This window comes from Protopterus annectens, chromosome 14.part0 (genome assembly GCF_019279795.1).
Source record: "Protopterus annectens isolate FY-2018-M chromosome 14.part0, PAN1.0, whole genome shotgun sequence".
In the NCBI taxonomy this organism is placed as follows: Eukaryota; Metazoa; Chordata; order Ceratodontiformes; family Protopteridae; genus Protopterus; species Protopterus annectens.
This window is the reverse complement of record NC_056748.1, coordinates 4,740,366-4,758,136: the sequence shown is the minus strand read 5'-3', so window position 1 is coordinate 4,758,136 and position 17,771 is coordinate 4,740,366. Positions and strand designations below refer to the sequence as shown.

The 17,771-nt window shown below is 40.3% G+C and overlaps 1 protein-coding gene across 1 annotated transcript in view; it reads right to left on the bottom strand.

Moving 5' to 3' along the window:
• The window catches only part of SMC3 (structural maintenance of chromosomes 3), a 2,445,376-nt gene that overhangs the window by 1,297,761 nt on the left and 1,129,844 nt on the right, over nt 1-17,771 (bottom strand). The gene's annotated exons all lie outside the window — the stretch shown is intronic.

The following is a 17,771-nucleotide window of genomic DNA, read 5'->3' as shown; positions in this document are numbered from 1 at the left end:
AGAGCTCTCCGATCTTGTAGCCCAGGAAGGTATGACCCTAGCCCTGAGTAGCATCCTGCCATCATCCAGAATGATAAGCAGTACAAGGACAAAATGACTGACTTCAACAATAGGCTAAGCTTCTGGTGTCATTCTAAGGGGATCCAGTATCTGTCTGCCTGGGCGACATGGTCGACAGACCACGACGCTTTGCCAGAGATGGCCTGCACCTGTCAACCCTGGGATTCTGGATACTGGCTAAGGCTTTTGTCACCCCTATAGTGACTATTTTGGGCAAGGTTCAAATGATAAATTCACCACCGTAACAGGAACAGGCAAACAAAAACTGAGTGTAATGCTACTCAATGCTAGAAGTCCAAATCTCAAAATGCTCACACTCAAGGCACTCCTTAAAATGAAGAACATTGATATCTGTGCAGTGACTGAGACCTGGTTCAAGGCTCTAGAGAGTACCCCTGCATTATCAGGCTATAACTCATACCACACTTTTCGGCCATCTAACCTGGACCAGAATACCAAAGGTGGAGGTGTGTCCATATTCATTAAGGATATCCACACCTCCAAGAATAGACCACGACCATCAGAGTAATTCCGAAGCCTTTAATGTTGCGCCAGACACTAAGCACTTTCACCATGCATTAATGGCATCATCAGAGTGAATTGTAGCTGCTCAACAAGCCATTATTATATACACATTAATTAATCAATCATACAATTAAAAATCTTGAACACATTCATCTTAAAGTAAAATAATTACTGAATACATAAAACTTATACAAAACGAATCCACACCCCACAAGTGCAATTATAAACTAAAAATATAAAAACTATACTATTACATTAATTACAATAATTATAAATATATATACTTAAAATTATCTAAATTATGCATGCCCTTTGTCTCAAAATAGGTCCTAAAGAAATAAAATCATTCAATCCAGGTGGCATTGTTGCATTCAACATAACCTGCCATTTATATTCTAGTAGTTCCACCTTAAATTTTTCATCGCCTCCTCTTTCATTAAACAACACCCTATCTATAACAAAAAATAAAAATCTCTTGAAATTAATACAGACTGTACTATGTGAATATAGAGCATTATAGGAATCTGGATTCTTGATGGCCCCAAGATGTTCACCTATCCGGTCTTTCAATCTTCGAATAGTCTTGCCAAAGTAGAATGCACTACAGTTGATACATGTGGCTAAATAAACCACTCTTTGGGTGTTACAATTCACCCTACCTGGACATGGAATTTTCCTATTATAGCCATGTACACTTGCATAGGGTCCGTCATTGAATCTACAAATCCTACACCTCCCACATCTATTCATTTTTGATGTTGTATATCTGGGTGTATGTTGTTCTAGAAACTCTTTTAATGTTTCTTCCCCTAGAATAAACTATTCTGGGAGCACAACCTAAAAAGTTTTCAAGTTCCCAATTGAAACAAACATCTCATGCTGTACGTACTGAGTCCACTATCCCTTTTATCTGGTTATTATGTTTGAGCACCAAACACTCTTGAATCATTAGAATTTTCACCTTTGGATGTTCTCAAAATTTCTATATTGTTCATTCTAAGTATTGGTACAAACTCTCTCTCTTGTTCATACCTCTTCCATTTTTTTTGGTCAACAATTTAAGGGGATAGCCTCTTTCATGAAACATCTCTACCAATATATATAATTCTTGTTCCAAAACTTTGTTATCACTAATAAGTCTGGACAACCTTACCATTTGCCCTTTCACTATACCCCTACGTTGATGTGTAGGGTGGCAACTATTGTAATGTAATAAAGAGTTACTATATGTTTCCTTCCTATAAATTTTACTCTCAATACCATCAATGGTTTTGGTTAAGGTTATGTCCAAAAAAATCTATTGTTTCGTTGTTCCATTTACTAGTGAATTTAAAAAATGTAGTTGTAGCATTAAGATATTCCACAAATGACATGGCTTCCTCTTCACTACCTTTCCACAGAATCAGGACATAATCAAGAAATCGATTGTATAACACAATTGTATCTTTGTATATTGAATTCGAAACAAATTCTTCCTCCCAATGGAGCAAAACCAAGTTGGCAAAAATGGGGGCACATTTTGCCCCTATGGCTACACCTGAAATTTGATGGAAAATCTCCCCTTCAAAGGTCAAATAATTATTCTTGAGTACTATCGTCATACAGGATTACTAATAAATTCACTTTATCACTACTCAAACATTTGCTCTTCACTAAACTTTCTGTAAAATAATTTATACCTTCATCATGAGGTATAACTGTGAATAAATATACATTGAACACTGAATATTGTGTCTGCAATGGAAGCCGCGGTAGTAGAGATGACTGCTTCTGTTAAACAATTGACGGCTTTGCTGAATGGTAAGGACGTCTTACGTAACCCGCAAGTAACACTAACAAACTCGCAGGTTGAACTGTTCACATTACATTCTCCGCCAGCCCTTGACGCGGTGAACAACAGTACAGGTAACGTTGATATGAACAACGATACTGGTAGTCGACAAAAGGGAAGAGACACTAAACAATGGCTTTGGTTACCTGAAGTGGACTTCTCGGCCCCGAATAAGGAGGGAATGACTACGTTAACTCTTAAAAACAGATTGTTTTGAGGGCGTGTGTCAGAAATAGAGAGGCATACAACTCGACAATGCCTTTTTAACAAAATCCATGGCACTGAAGCAAGTCATATCAACCAAACAATTCCTCCCAACTGAAACAAACGCATCCACAGAACCAAATGAAGCAAGTACCAAAAAGACTTAGATTATGGAAGTTACCGAATGGGACAGACGAGGGCACACAAGCATACAAAGAACTTGTGGACTTGTATGATAAAACGGGGTTACAAACTATGGACATTATTATCAAAAACAATCAAAGTAAGTTGTTGGCACTTGAAAAAGAAGTTTCTTTAAATGAGAGCATTGTAAATGATTTACTGTTTTTTCAATATGTTAAAAGTTATCAAACTGTTTTAACAAATTTGGAAAAATATGTAGATAAAAGTGTCAAAATTAAGATTAAAAAGTTATCTAGAGATACACATGATTATAAAACTAATACGGCCTACCCTTCTGGTAACAAAAGGTAGGGAGAAAAGGTTAGATACAATGAACGTACAAGTGTTTATGTGAATGATGAACATAATGAAAGTGTACTTGGGGAAGATGACGTTGATTTAGAACAGGATTTTTTAGACCAGTCTCCACAGTTAAGGAGGTCAGAACGTTTACAGAACAGAAGGGAAGGGTTGGAACAAAATCAGTATCATGCTGGACGACAGCAGCAACAACCACAACAGTGGAGGAACAATTACCAGAAAATGGGACAGTGGTCCAACAACAATTACAAGAAGAGACATTAATGTTGACAATACTGTGGAAACATCCACTATTGACAATAGTTTGGTGTATTCTTCTGAGGATTCATTGTGTATACCCGCATATGCTATGCCCATGTTAAAAGTATTCAAAAAATCTGGATTTAATGTATACGACTACAGTGCTACGGATATAAAAGAAGCGCATCATGACCTTTTGAGTAATGTTTTTTCTTTTGTTCCTGAATATAATTTTAATGTTGTTGATGTTTATTCTAGTATTAGATGATATGCTAGACAGTTAAATTTGGCTTTGTTTTTTAAAGATCGAATTGAAGTAAATAATGTTTTGACAAATGACTCAATAGGTGGCTTAACTAAAAAAAGTACATTTATTCCACCATACAATAGTGAAGACGCATTATTTGAGAAAATGTGTATTGGCGGGATGTTGAATGCCATCAAAATGAAACAAAACGTTCATTATGAAGACAATTTAAACAGAAGTGAAAGGGGAGCATTATCAGAAATGGCAGGCAATAGTGAATTAAGAATTATGAAACCAGATAAAGGGGGGGCTGTTATAATGTCCAGATTTGATTATACAGCTAAAATGCATGAAATTTTGGATGACCCCACCACTTACCTTCGAGTTTCTCAAAATGAGTTAAATATAGCCTACCACAAGATAGATTTGTTTTTGTTGGACGCATTATACCAAGGAGCAATAAATTGTGATGATTACAATGTCCTTAATGTTGATTATCCAGTCACCCCCGCTGTGTTTGGAATTCCCAAAATCCACAAAGATTTGTATGATCCACCTTTTAGAGCTATAGTGTCATCGAAGGGCTCTAAAACTGAGCCCATGGCAGCATATGTGGACAAAAATACACAGTGAGTGGTGGCTGGGGTTCAACATATTTTAAAAGATTCTTGGCATTGTTTGCAAAGGCTCAATAAATTACAAAATGGAGACAATGAATAGCCTTTTTAAACTATTGACGTAGTAAATTTATTCACAGTTACACCTCATGATGAAGGTATAAATTATTTTACAGAAGGTTTAGTGAAGAGCAAATGTTTGAGTAGTGATAAAGTGAATTTATTGGTATCCTGTATGGAGATAGTACTCAAGAATAATTATTTGACCTTTGAAGGGGAGATTTTCCATCAAATTTCAGGTGTAGCCATAGGGGCAAAATGTGCCCCCATTTTTGCCAACTTGGGAGGAAGAATTCTTTTTGAATTCAATATACAAAAATAAAATTGTCTTATACAATCGATTTCTTGATGTCCTGATTCTGTGGAAAGGTAGTAAAGAAGAGGCCATGCCATTTGTGGAATATCTTAATGCTACAACTACATTTTTTAAATTCACTAGTAAATGGAACAACGAAACAATAGATTTTTTTGACATAACCTTAACCAAAACCATTGACGGTATTGAGAGTAAAATTTATAGGAAGGAAACATATAGTAACTGTTTATTACATTACAATAGTTGCCACCCTACACATCAACGTAGGGGTATAGTGAAAGGGCAAATGGTAAGGTTGTCCAGACTTATTAGTGATAAAGTTTTGGAACAAGAATTGTATATATTGGTAGGGATGTTTCTTAAAAGAGGCTATCCCCTTAAATTGTTGACCAGAATACGTAAAGAGGTACTGAACAAGAGAGATACTGTGTTTCTACCCATACTTAGAATGAACAATATAGAAATTTTGAGAACATCCAAAGGTGAAAATTCTAATGATTCAAGAGTGTTTGGTGCTCAAACATAATAACCAGATAAAAGGGATAGTGGACTCAGTACGTACAGCATGGGATGTTTCAATTGGGAACTTGAAAACTTTTTAGGTTGTGCTCCCAGAATAGTTTATTCTAGGGGAAGAAACATTAGAGAGTTTCTAGAACAACATACACCCAGATATACAACATCAAAAATGAAGAGATGTGGGAGGTGTAGGGTTTGTAGATTCAATGACGGACCCTATGTAAGTGTACAGGGCTATAATAGGACTATTCCATGTCCAGGTAGGGTGAATTGTAACACCCAAAGGGTGGTTTATTTAGCCACATGTACCAACTGTAGTGCATTCTACGTTGGCAAGACTATTCGAAGATTGAAAGACCGGATAGGTGAACATCTTGGGGCCATCAAGAATCAAGATTCCTATAATGCTCTATATTCACATAGTACAGTCTGTATTCATTTCAAGAGATTCTTATTTTTTGTTATAGACATAGTGTTGTTTAATGAAAGAGGAGGCGATGAAAAATTAAAGGTGGAACTACTAGAATATAAATGGCAGGTTATGTTGAATGCAACAATGCCACGTGGATTGAATGATTTTATTTCTTTAGGACCTATTTTGAGACAAAGGACATGCATAATTTAGATAATTTTAAGTATATATATTTATAATTATTGTAATGAATGTAATAGTATAGTTTTTATATTTTTAGTTTATAACTGCACTTGTGGGGTGTAGATTCGTTTTGTATAAGTTTTATGTATTCAGTAATTATTTTACTTTAAGATTAATGTATTCAATATTTTTAATTGTATGGTTGATTAATTAATGTGTATATAATAATGGCTTGTTGAGCAGCTACCATTCACTCTGATGATGACATTTAATGTATGGTGAAAGCGCTTAGTGTGTGGAGCAACATTAAAGGCTTCGGAATTACTTTGGTGGCCGTGGTCTATTCTTGGTTTTACTAGTTCAATATCCATTGGGTATTTTCATTTTTTATATCCACACCTCCAGGCTAGTTGCTCAGCAGAATGCATCCGAGATTATCCAAGTGCAACTAAACTCTGGACAAAACTGCAATCCAAATTGTATACTGCTACAGATCCCCCACCATGCCCCAGGATTTTCACTCTTCTTTTCTTGATATATTGGAAAATATTAGGGTTCAACCAAACACCCTAATAATGGGCGATTTCAACTACCCAACCATTAACTAGGAAAACTACTCGTGTACCAACTCAGCTCAATGCTTTCTGGAATTCATAAATTCCAATGCCCTGGATCAATTTATCCACACCCCCACCAGGGGCAACAATATCCTAGACAACACAGTTTTGTACCTACCATAAATGTAGATGTTCGAGTGTATTCACTGCTGCAAGTCATTACACTTGGGTTATCCTGCCATCAGGCGGTCCCGCAGTCAGCCAGAGTTCCACAGTCTTGGTCCGGCGTCGGTTGCTGTCGCTTCTTCCCTGACGTCAGTGCGCCAGGGATATAAAAGATGCAGCCGACGCTATCTTCTTCAGTTTTTCTTGCCCCAGATGTCAGGTGCCCCCAAATAGGTAGGCAATACATATTGCTAATAAAAGATAAATAAAAAATAAAAACAATACCTTCAGATACAAGCAAATACACCACATAGGTTGTATAGGGTAGAAAGGTATAGATAAGTCCCAGTTAAGAAAATGGGGATGGAGGGTGGGTAACCTGGACTGCAGCAGTGAATACACTCGAACATCTACATTTATGGTAGGTACAAAACTGTACTATGTTCATCGTGTTTCACTGCTGCAGTCATTACACTTGGGTTGAATCCCAAAGCTCAGGTTGGGTGGCTGAGTCTATAAAGGATTTGGGGTGGCTATGAGGCCCTGCAGCACTGCAGTGGCAAAGCCAGCTCTGGATTTAGAGCAAAGAGGCAAGTGGTAATGCTTGGTAAAGGTATGCACTGAACTCCAAGTTGCAGCTTCCAAAATATCCTTGGTAGGTACTCCTCTAAGGAAGGCAGTTGAAGTGGCTGTTGCCCTGGTTGAATGTGGCCTAATGTTGCTAGGTACAGTTTTTCCATGCTGTGTGTAGCAGAAATGGATACAGCGCCCTATCCACTTTGAAATGGTCTGCTTTGAAATAGCCTTTCCCTGTGATCCTGCAGCATATGCTACAAACAATTGCTCAGTTTTCCTGAAAGCTTTTGTTTTGTCCAAGTAGAAGCGTAACTGCCTGTGTATGTCCAATGAGTGCAGAAGTCTCTCCCCTTTATTCTGGGGATTTGGATAAAATGTTGGCAAGTGAGTAGTTTGGTTAGGAGCCACACTGGCTACCACCTTTGGCATAAATGTAGGGTTTGTTCTTAAAGAAACCCTGTCCTGATGAAAAATGATGAAAGGTTCCACTGCCATTAGTGCCTGTAACTCTGAGACTCTTTGTGCTGAGGTTATTGCCAGAAGCAGAGCAGTTTTCCATGACACGTATTTTAATTCTGCTGAATTGGCTGGCTCAAAAGGAGGTAAAGTTAGTTTTTCCAAGACAAAGTTGAGGTCCCAAGTTGGTGTTGGTGCTCTTCGTGGCGGTCTTATATTTTTAGCCCCTCTGAGGTACTGTTTTAGTAATGGATGAGAGAAAATAGGAGGATCCGTGTTGTAATGAGCTGAGATGGCAGAGGCATGGATCTTAATGGATGAAAAGGATAGGCCTTTGTCCAGCATCTCAGTTAAGTATTGTAATATCTGCGGAATATTTTGGACAAGGTAGTCAAAGCTTTGAGCCTGGTTCCAGGCGCAGAATCTCTTCCACTTTTCTGAGTAGGATTTCCTGGTGCTGGGCCTCCTGGCCTCCAAAATGACATCCATAACAGCTTTAGAGAGAGGTGTTGGCTGCTTGGCTAAGTAATCTGCCATGCAACCAGGTTTAAGGTTTTGAGCTGGCTGTGAAGGATCCGATTGTTTTGTTGAGTCAGAAGATGAGGAATTTGAGGTAAAATCCATGCTGGGCCTTGAGCCAAGTTCTTTAAGATTGGTTACCAGTGCTGGCGTGGCCAGTCTGGGGCAATCAGGATCATTTTTGGCCTTTCTTGCCTGGCTTTTAGGAGTACCTTTGAAAGGAGAGGCAGTGGTGGGAAGGCATAAACTTTTAGGGTTTTCCAGCTGAACAAGAGAGCATCCACTTTCCATGCTTGTGTGTGGTAAGTCCTTGTACAGAATTTCTGTAGTTGGCAGTTCGGAGGGGAGGCAAAAAGATCTATGTCTGGGCACCCCCATTTTTGTGTTATCGTGCTGAATACTTGTGGATTTAATTTCCACTCGTGAGGATCCATGATGTTTCTGCTTAAGTCGTCTGCAAAAGTATTTCTCTTTCCTGGCAGGAATTGTGCTTGCAGATGAACTTGATAGGTCAGTGCTTGCAGATGAACTTGATAGGTCAGTGCTGTGTTCCACAAAGTCATGGCTTGTCTGCAGAGGGGATAGGAATGCATGCCCCCTTGCTTGTTTATGTACTACATAACTGTGGTGTTGTCCATCTTTAGTAATAGTTGTCCTGGATGCAGAAGGTCCTTGAAAGCAGTTAGGGCATTTTGTACAGCTATCATCTCTTTTTGATTGATGTGAAGATGCATTTGATCTGCGGCCCACTTGCCCTGAATACATTTTCCTGCCATATGTGCTCCCCAGGCGTAATCCGAAGCATCTGTTGTTAGTGTCTGCCTGGCTGTGGTTAAAGTGAAAGGCTGTCCCTTGTTGTGATGACATGCCTGTGCCCACCATCTAAATACCTGTTGTAGGCAGGGAATAAGTAGTATTACTGTTTCCAAACTGTGACAGTGTGGAGTCCAAACACTTTTTAGGTACCATTGTAATTTCCTCATATGCAGTCTGGCATATGGTATTAGTAGTATGCAGGACGCCATGAACCCCAAGGCCTGCAGAATTATTTTTACAGGGAGTTGGGTTTTTGTTGCCATCAATTGAAAGTACTGAGTCAGTCGCCTTTGTTTGTCTGGCGTGGGATGAGCCATCTGGGCCATTGTATTTAAGCTGGCACCCAGGAATATTATCTCTTGTGAGGGCACTAGTTTTGACTTCTTTTCGTTTACTGTGTACCCTAGGCAAATGAGCAATCTTTTTACAAATGCCAAATGCTTTCGAAGAATGTCCTTGCTCTCTGCTTGAATAAGGCAGTCATCCAAGTAGGGATATATTTGGATTCCTTTTTGTCTGCAAAATGCAATTACTGGTGCCAGGCATTTTGTGAAGACCCTGGGTGCAGTAGATAAGCCAAAGGGCAGTGCAGAGAATTGGTAATGCATTGTGCCAGCTATGAATCTGAGGTATCTTCTGCAATTTTGTCTGATTGGGAAATGCAGGTATGCCTCTGAGGTCCAAAGTAACAAGCCAAGCCTTCTTGCCCAGCATGGGAAGACGTTGCTGTAGTGTCAACATTTTGAATTTCGGAACATCCAGGTAAGTATTTAGAGTAGATAGGTCCAGTATGGGTCTCCAGGCTTTCTCCTTTCTGGGGACCAAGAAAAGTCTTGAGTAAAATCCTTGTCCTTGTTCCTGTTGTGGCACTTTTTGAATAGCTCTCATGTCCATGAGGGCTGTAATTTGTTTTTGTGCCTCTGCCCATTGATTTAGTGACAGGTCTGGCATTCCTTTTGGCCTTGGCAGAGTGTGAAAGTGGAACCTGTAACCTTGAGACAATGTCCAGAACCCATTTGTCTTGGGTGATTATATGCCAATTCTGTGAAAAAAGGGCTAGTTTTCCCCCTAAGGGAGCTGCCAAAAGGTAAGTGCTTGGCATTTGAAGGGGGAAGTCATTGGGACTGTTTCCTATAAGGTTGTGACTTGTCTTCTCCTCCTTTTGGGGTAGAAGCACCCCACTGTCATGGTCTGTAAGAGCCTTGGGGCTGAGATCTGCCTCTTGGGTGTCTGTATCTGCCTCTTTGTGGTCTGTCAGACACTGGAAAGGACCAATTCTTTGAAGGCCAATTTCTGCTAAATCGAGGTGGCTGTACCTGTAAGAAATCCTTCACTGTTTGCATAGATTTTGCCTTATCCTCCATTTTCTTTAATACCTCCTTTGCCTTAACATCAAACAAGATATCATGCTGTAAAGGAGCATCCAATAATTTTGCCTCAACATGATCAAGTAAACCTTGTTCTTTTAACCAAGCATTACTTCGAATCACAGATCCTGTAACTGCGGCTCTACAAGAAGCCTCTAATGAATCAAAACCACATTGCAGAGTATGTTTTCCCACTTGTTCAGCTGCATGCAATAAATCCTGCATCTCCTTGTAGTCAGGACTTTCTGAGCTTGTAAGCATTTTCTGTTTTAACAGAGACATTAAATATTGCTGGTATTTAAGCATGTGGAACTGGCAATTTAAAGCCAAGAAGAAGAGGCTTCATCGTCAGTTTTGGACCTCGGATGCCTGTCCTTATCTTTGTCTTTGTGTTTTTTTGTGTATTCCGGTCGTCGTTTGTTCCAACGGCATGGTATAATTGAACCTTCGGCCAAAGTAATGGCGAGCAAAATCAAACCGACGTTTATTGTTAAATCTAGCACAAAACTGACTAGTGATGTTGTGGTCTAGGCCTAGGCATGGAATACAGTAAGAATGAAAATCCTTATGAGGTATTTGCTTCCCACAAGAAATGCAATTATTAACTTTTATTGACATCAGTCTGAGGCAAGTAAAAGTTTCCCCAACGGGGTACTTAGCTTTATTGAAGACTTCAAATCTGAAATTCGAATTTGAAAATCTCTGGAGTCGGCCGACCGACACTTGCGAACTGCTTTTGCTTCGGGCACTGCGCAGCAAGAAAGACTGAAGAAGATGGCGTCGACTGCATCTTATATATCCCTGGCGCACTGACGTCAGGGAAGAAGCGACAGCAACCGACGCTGGACCAAGACTTTGGAACTTTGACCGACTGCGGGACCGCCTGACGGCAGGATAACCCACGTGTAATAACTGCAGCAGTGAAACACGAACATCTAGTCATTACCAACATGAGTGACTGGTGTTCCACACCTGAAGTCAACTCCTCGTTGGTAAAATCCGACTATAAGCTAATCACCCTAGATATCCTCATCCCACCCCCACCCACCATTAAGGAGACCACAGTAAAAAATTTCTCCAAAGCCAACGTCATGCTTCTCAAGACAGAACTGGTGCACTTCATGACACCCATGCAGATGGACAATACAGTTACGACTGCTGAATCCTACACAAATGCACTCTCTAAGCACTTACATGAGTGCATGGATCGTGCTATCCCAAACAGAACAAAGACACTATCCTCCCAAAAAAAGGAAGCCAATCTGGTGGTCCCCTGCCATAAACAAACTGTACAACAGAAGGAAGAAACTGTTGCAAAAGATAGTAAAATCCCATGAGTGGAGGAGCTCCCTGGTCAGCCTCAGTAAGAAGTGGATATTCCTTTTAAGATCCTCAAAAGCAAGCTACGAAAACAAAATCACCACCGATTCTAAGGGCAACCACAAAGCATTCTATAGCAATGTCAAGAATCTCAATGGCAACACCCAGATCTGCTCTGAGTTACAGCACAACGGCACGAAAATTACAGAACCAACTGATATTACCAACCTCCTGACAGACAGGTTCAGTACTAACTTTACCCCCTCTCACCCCCTAAATCGCCCATATTTATACAGGAAGAATGCAGAGTCCCTGTAATCACATCTATACAGGTAAAAGCTGCACGCTCTAAAACCAAAAACACAGCATCCATGGGACCGCGTTTTACACAAACTTCAGAACGAACTGGCTCCCCACCTAAACACCATGTTCAATCAGTCTCACATCAGGCTTTGTACCCACTGAATGGCACACAGCAACAGTTATCCCACTCCACAAAAGGGGGAGCCACCACTGATCCTGGGAACTACCACCCTATTAGCCTGATGAGCCTGGTCTGCAAGGCCATGGAACGTATCATCATGGAACTCATAAACAAAGACATTGGCATCCTCCAAACTCTGGACCCCACCCAGTTTGGGTTTGTGAAAGGCAGCTCATGCCTTCTGAACCTGATCGACTTCTTTGAGGCAGTCACCAAAGCCGTAGACGTTGGTAAGGTGGTTCACACAGCCTATCTTGACCTCGCCAAGGCTTTCGACAACATCACCCATTCTGGAATTATAGCTAAACTCACTAAACTAGGTACAAATCCCTATGTTACAAGATGGGTTGCCAAGTGGCTCACTGACAGAACCCACACTGTAAAAGTTTCAGACTCCAAATCTGACTTCAAACCAGTGACAAGTGGAGCACCACAGGGTTCAGTCCTGGGACCTCTCCTAATTGTATCTACTTCACTGAATTACAGGCCAACACAGAAGGCCTCTAGCTAATGAAGTTCACAGATAACTGCAAACTAGGAGCTATAGTCCAGTCCCCAAATGATGTGGACATCCTACAGAAGGGCCTCACTGAGGCAGATGCCAGGAGTCCGAGCCATGGCCTCAAACTCAATGCCAAAAAGTGCACTGTCATCCCCTTTGGTAAAAACTCTGTACCCATGAACTACCACATAAACGGCAGTCTACTTAACGCCGAATGTGTGATAAGAGACCTTGGGACCCAGGTGGACGGTAGTCTCTCCTTTGATAATCACATCGCCACAGTAGTCAAGAAATCCTTCTATGTGGCACACCTCATCGCAAAAGCATTCTTAACCAGGAAAAAAGAGGTCATTGTTCCCCTCTACTCGGCACTCATTAGACCCATTATAGAGTACAACGCCCCTATTGGAATGTACCTCACAAGACATCTGCAGCAGCTGGGAAGGCTACAGAAATACTTCACAAAGAGGATTACTGGCCTCAAACAGATGCCCTACACTGACAGTCTCAAAAAAACTCCAGCTTTACTCTGTAGCATATTGCTTACTCTGAGGAGATCTCTGCCTAACATATAAAGTTATGTTAAACCCAGAGCTGCTGGAACTGCTACAACTAAAGAAATCCCAATCCCTCCGAGCTACACACTCTAGGGACCTAAACCTTGTCACCACAATAAAAAGGACATCCTGGAGGGATAGATTCCTGTCCCAGAGACTTTCTATACTCTGGAACAAGCTACCCATCTATGTCAAGCAAAGTTCCTCATTAGCACTCCAAGAAAAATCTTGATGAGTGGATGGGAAATAGGAAATACACCCCAGGGATCACTTATGTGGCTCTGCTCGACAGGGGCACAGGAAATTAACTTTCTTGGGTGGCATAAGCCAGGGAACCTTGTTGGCTAGGCTTACTTAGGCCCTTGGACCGATAGCCTTGTACCTATGAACCTATGAAACCGACAAAGGCAGGTTCTGTAAAAAGAACTGGAAAGAGTCCCACATCTTGTTGCTAGGTGTGATATACTCATGGTAGAGGGCATGTAAAGTGAAAGTCATAATGTGCCAAGACTGCTGCAATGGGGACTCTGCAAAAATTACAATGCTGAAGTAGCTGAAAAGTATAAGAAACGTGCCACAAAGCATTACAGTGAATGTTGAAGTTTATATCACATGGGATCATCACAAAACAGATGCGAGAAAACCAGACAGCAGTTCATGAAAAGACAACAAAAATAGCACTAATCACTGAGACTGCTACACCCGGTGATTAGTGTCTTTATATAAACAGAGATACAAAGTCATAAAATATCAGGATTTGCAGGCAGAAACAAGGGCAATGCAAAAGGAAGATACCCAGACAGCTCAAATAGTAGCAAGAGCAATGGGTCTCATAAAAAAGAATTTACATTCGTATTTAGATATGTGACTCATCCATGTAACTCCATATGAATTACATGAGGAGTAAATTCTGGGCAGATGCTACAAACAGGACTTTTAGCTAACATCAAAGATTGAAACAATACTAATTTCAGGAACTTTAATCATCCCCTGACTTAGGAATGGGGTCCACTCCTATAATGGTATTACAAATCTACACACTTGGAGAAATTAAACCAAGAGAAATATTATATTCATAAAGCAGAAGAAAGTATTCCATAAACTAAGCCAATGCAAGAATAGAGAAAGGAGATTCTGCTGCTAGGGATGACTGCAATTAGGGAGTACACAGAATAGGCAAGAGAATGATGGAATTTACTGTAGAAAACTAGCAAAGGAACCAAGGTATTGGGAGCAAATAACCAGAGAGGGAAGGGTGACAGAGTGGGAAGGGCACAAGAAGACATTTGGAATGCAGGCTAGAGACTGCCTTTCCTATCTGGGACTGATGGAGTACAGGCAGAGATCAGAGAATCTTAAGTGAAAGACCTGCTCTGACAGTTTTGTTTTATCTGAATCTATAACAGTTGTTAAAGGAATAATTAGTAGGGCATATAAAATACTGCACAATAACTATATAGGAATCAATTAATAAATCAGAGGAGGTTAGAAAAGATTAGGAAGAGAGAATGGATAAGAAATTCACAAGGAAACAATGGGAGGACATTCGTATGACTCCCTAATATGCAACAAAGTCTAGAAGATTTGGATTTTTGCTTGAAAGTGTTTGCATGGGTATTTTTTATAACTCGAGTAGACTCCAAAGAACTTTTCCTCAAGTAAATGGCAAATACTGGAGATGTGATGGGTTAGAAAGAGGTAAATGGGAACATATGTTTTGGGTGTGTAATGAGTTGGCAGACATTAAAAAGTTCCCTACAGAGTACTGAAATACTGGATGAGAAAATGCATGTAACTAAGGAAATGATTTTTTTTTTTAGCTGGGATGCAGGCACTGAATTGCCTAGACATAGTAATGTCCTAAATTTAATTCGGGTGGCTGCCAAAAAAAGCAAATACTGCAAAATGGAAATCAAAGTCAAAACCAACTGTATTTAAAGTAGTGAACATTGCAACAGAGATAAAAGAACTGGAAGTATGACCTTTAGAAAAGGGTAGGTATGAACAACCTACATAGAAAAATGGAAATTGTGGGAACAATACATGCAGAAAAATGTTTTTCAGGAGGTGAGGTTTAATGGAAGGCAAGAATTGGCAATTTATGTAATGGAATGAATTGTATACAAACACATATGTGATATTTGTAACTTTTAACATGTTAACAGGGCTTGTTTTCTTTTATACAAGTGTACGTTTGCCTATGTCTTAAGTGATAATTCAATAAAGGTGTTACAAAACAATGCAAAAGATAAATACATAAGTATCTGTAACATGATAAAATGTAAATACTTCAAAAGGATGCCATTCAAACACATTAGAATTGAAAAAAATGCTTATGGCTTGAAAACACCTGCGACAGACGGCACCACTAATGTAAACAATTCCAGCTATATCTTCATTTTCTGAAATGCTTGTCCTGGTGAGGGTCACTGCAGCAGCAGCATGCTGAGCAAGGTAGATAAGACCTCCAAATTCCAAACCACGGTACTCAGCTCACCTTGTGTGATCTCCATGAGTTTTCAGGCAACCTAAGAGATTTAATCTATCCAACATATAAAGGGGTTCTGCCCTGGAGTCTTCTCTCAGATGCACGTGCGTGGTGTATACCTCCAGTGGGAGGCACACTGAAAACTCCTTACAAGGTGCCAGGCTCTTTCCAATAACTCCTCTTAACACAAAGAAGCAGAAGCTGTACCCCAAGTCTCTCAGACTGATGAAATTACCACTCTATCATGCAGAGTTAGGTCAGACACCCTGCAAAAGTACCTAATTTCTGCCACCTATATTTGCAATTTCATCCACCTGGTGACTACACAAAGCGCATGTTCACAGATAACAGGGACAGTTACACAAGAGTTTCCCTCTGTGACTCAGCCCTCTTCACAACTACAGGCCTCTACACCTACAGTATTGCTCGCACTGCATCCATTTACTGGCCAACTTACAGATATTCTTTACATTCACTTATGAAAAAGGTCCAAAGATTTTTAACTTCCTCCTCTTAAGACAATCTCCACACTTAAGCAGTAAATCCAATCTGCTCTTTTCCAAGACAGAACAGTAACTTCTGACAACAGAGGGGTCACTTTTCATCCCAGCTACTTCACACTCAGCAGCAAATAGCTCCATTACACAAGTCACTTAAACCTAATAGGACATGCAGATACACATTAGTGCAAGTCCCAGAACAGAGAAACTGAATGACTTAAAAAGTTGACTTATATAAACCAAGTCTGATATTGCTATTTCTCTAGGTATTCCCATTTATTTACACTTTGTTGACTGGTTTGCTACTACTACGCCAATAGGCTATCTTCTGGGGAGACCAGTTGATATTCATACTAGCTAGGGGAAATTTTTGCCAAGACACTGAGAACTTCCTCCTACTCTTTTCAATAAGTACAAAAACAAAAAAATCTGAAATCCACTGTGTCGTTATTTCAAACCAACACTATTACTCACATAGTGAGCACTTTCATCTGTTCACATTTAGAGTGTTTCAGATTCTAACTACAAGATGAAACTTGGTTCATAAAATAAAAAAAAACTAAACAAATAAACAATCTAAAACACATCCAATCAAATTCCATCGTTAAAAACAGTTCTTTCACTTGATTTTAGTCCACAGGACACATCCAGTCATGTCCCTTCTTTAAAATATTTTTTTGACTTTTGTCTGTGGATTTCAGATTTTTTCTTGTTTTTAATTTGTTTTAAAGTTCAGTGCCACGTGTTTGTCCATTCTGTTTTTCTTTTCGATAAGTGTTGTGGGATCTTCTACATCCACCTGTGCTACCACCAACTTAGGCAAATGGGGCATCAGTTTAAAATCTCATCCGGATGGCATACTCCAGAGTGAATTTTGCCCATGTTCCCACAGTCAGCAACTGTTTCCCCTGTCAGGCAGGGACACAGGTGGGATCCCAGGGGTGTATTTTCTGTTTCCCATCCAGTTGTCCAGGTTCCTCTTAAGAGAGGGCTAGTGAGGTAGTCTGTTTGACATGGAGAGGGAGTCTAGTCCACAGATGAGGGAGTCTTTAGGACACGACTCTATCCTGCCAACAAGTTCAAGTAATGTCACAGACAAGGTTGAGGACCTGCTTGTGGGTTGCACAAGTGAAGTTTGACTTATGGATATGCAACTCCATCAAACCTGGGTCTGAGATGGCCTTGTATGCCAGACACAAGTCACCTCTGAGCAGTCTACACCAGACAGAGTACAGGGAAAGGGCTTTTAGCCTATCTGCATAGGATAGGTGTTTGAGAACCTGGATTTTCCTGGTCAGGAACCTCTGTCGTCTCTCCAGCTGATGCATGCGCTTGGCAAGGTACATGCTGAAAGGGCATTGCACTCTATAATGGGTCTGAAAAGGGAGGAGTACAGCGATGTTATGACTTCCTTGTTCCTGGATGAAATACCCTTACTTATGAGGTGGGCCATGTAGAAAGCAAACATGGTGGCCAAAAGTCAGGTTGCTATCAGCCTGGGTGCCCAAGTCCCTCATGACTGATTGCATGTTTAGTATATTGTTATTAATGTGATAACTAGTGGGGACACCATTTTCCCCAAAGGGGATAAGGATGCATTTTTTGGCATTCAGTTTAAGGCCATGCTTCTGGCACCAGTCATTAGTTTGGGTAAGGCTCTCTTCGAGGATGTTCACAGCAATAAGGGAACTGATGATAGCATTCAGCTTGCAGTCATCTGCAAAATTAATCACCACAGATCACTGG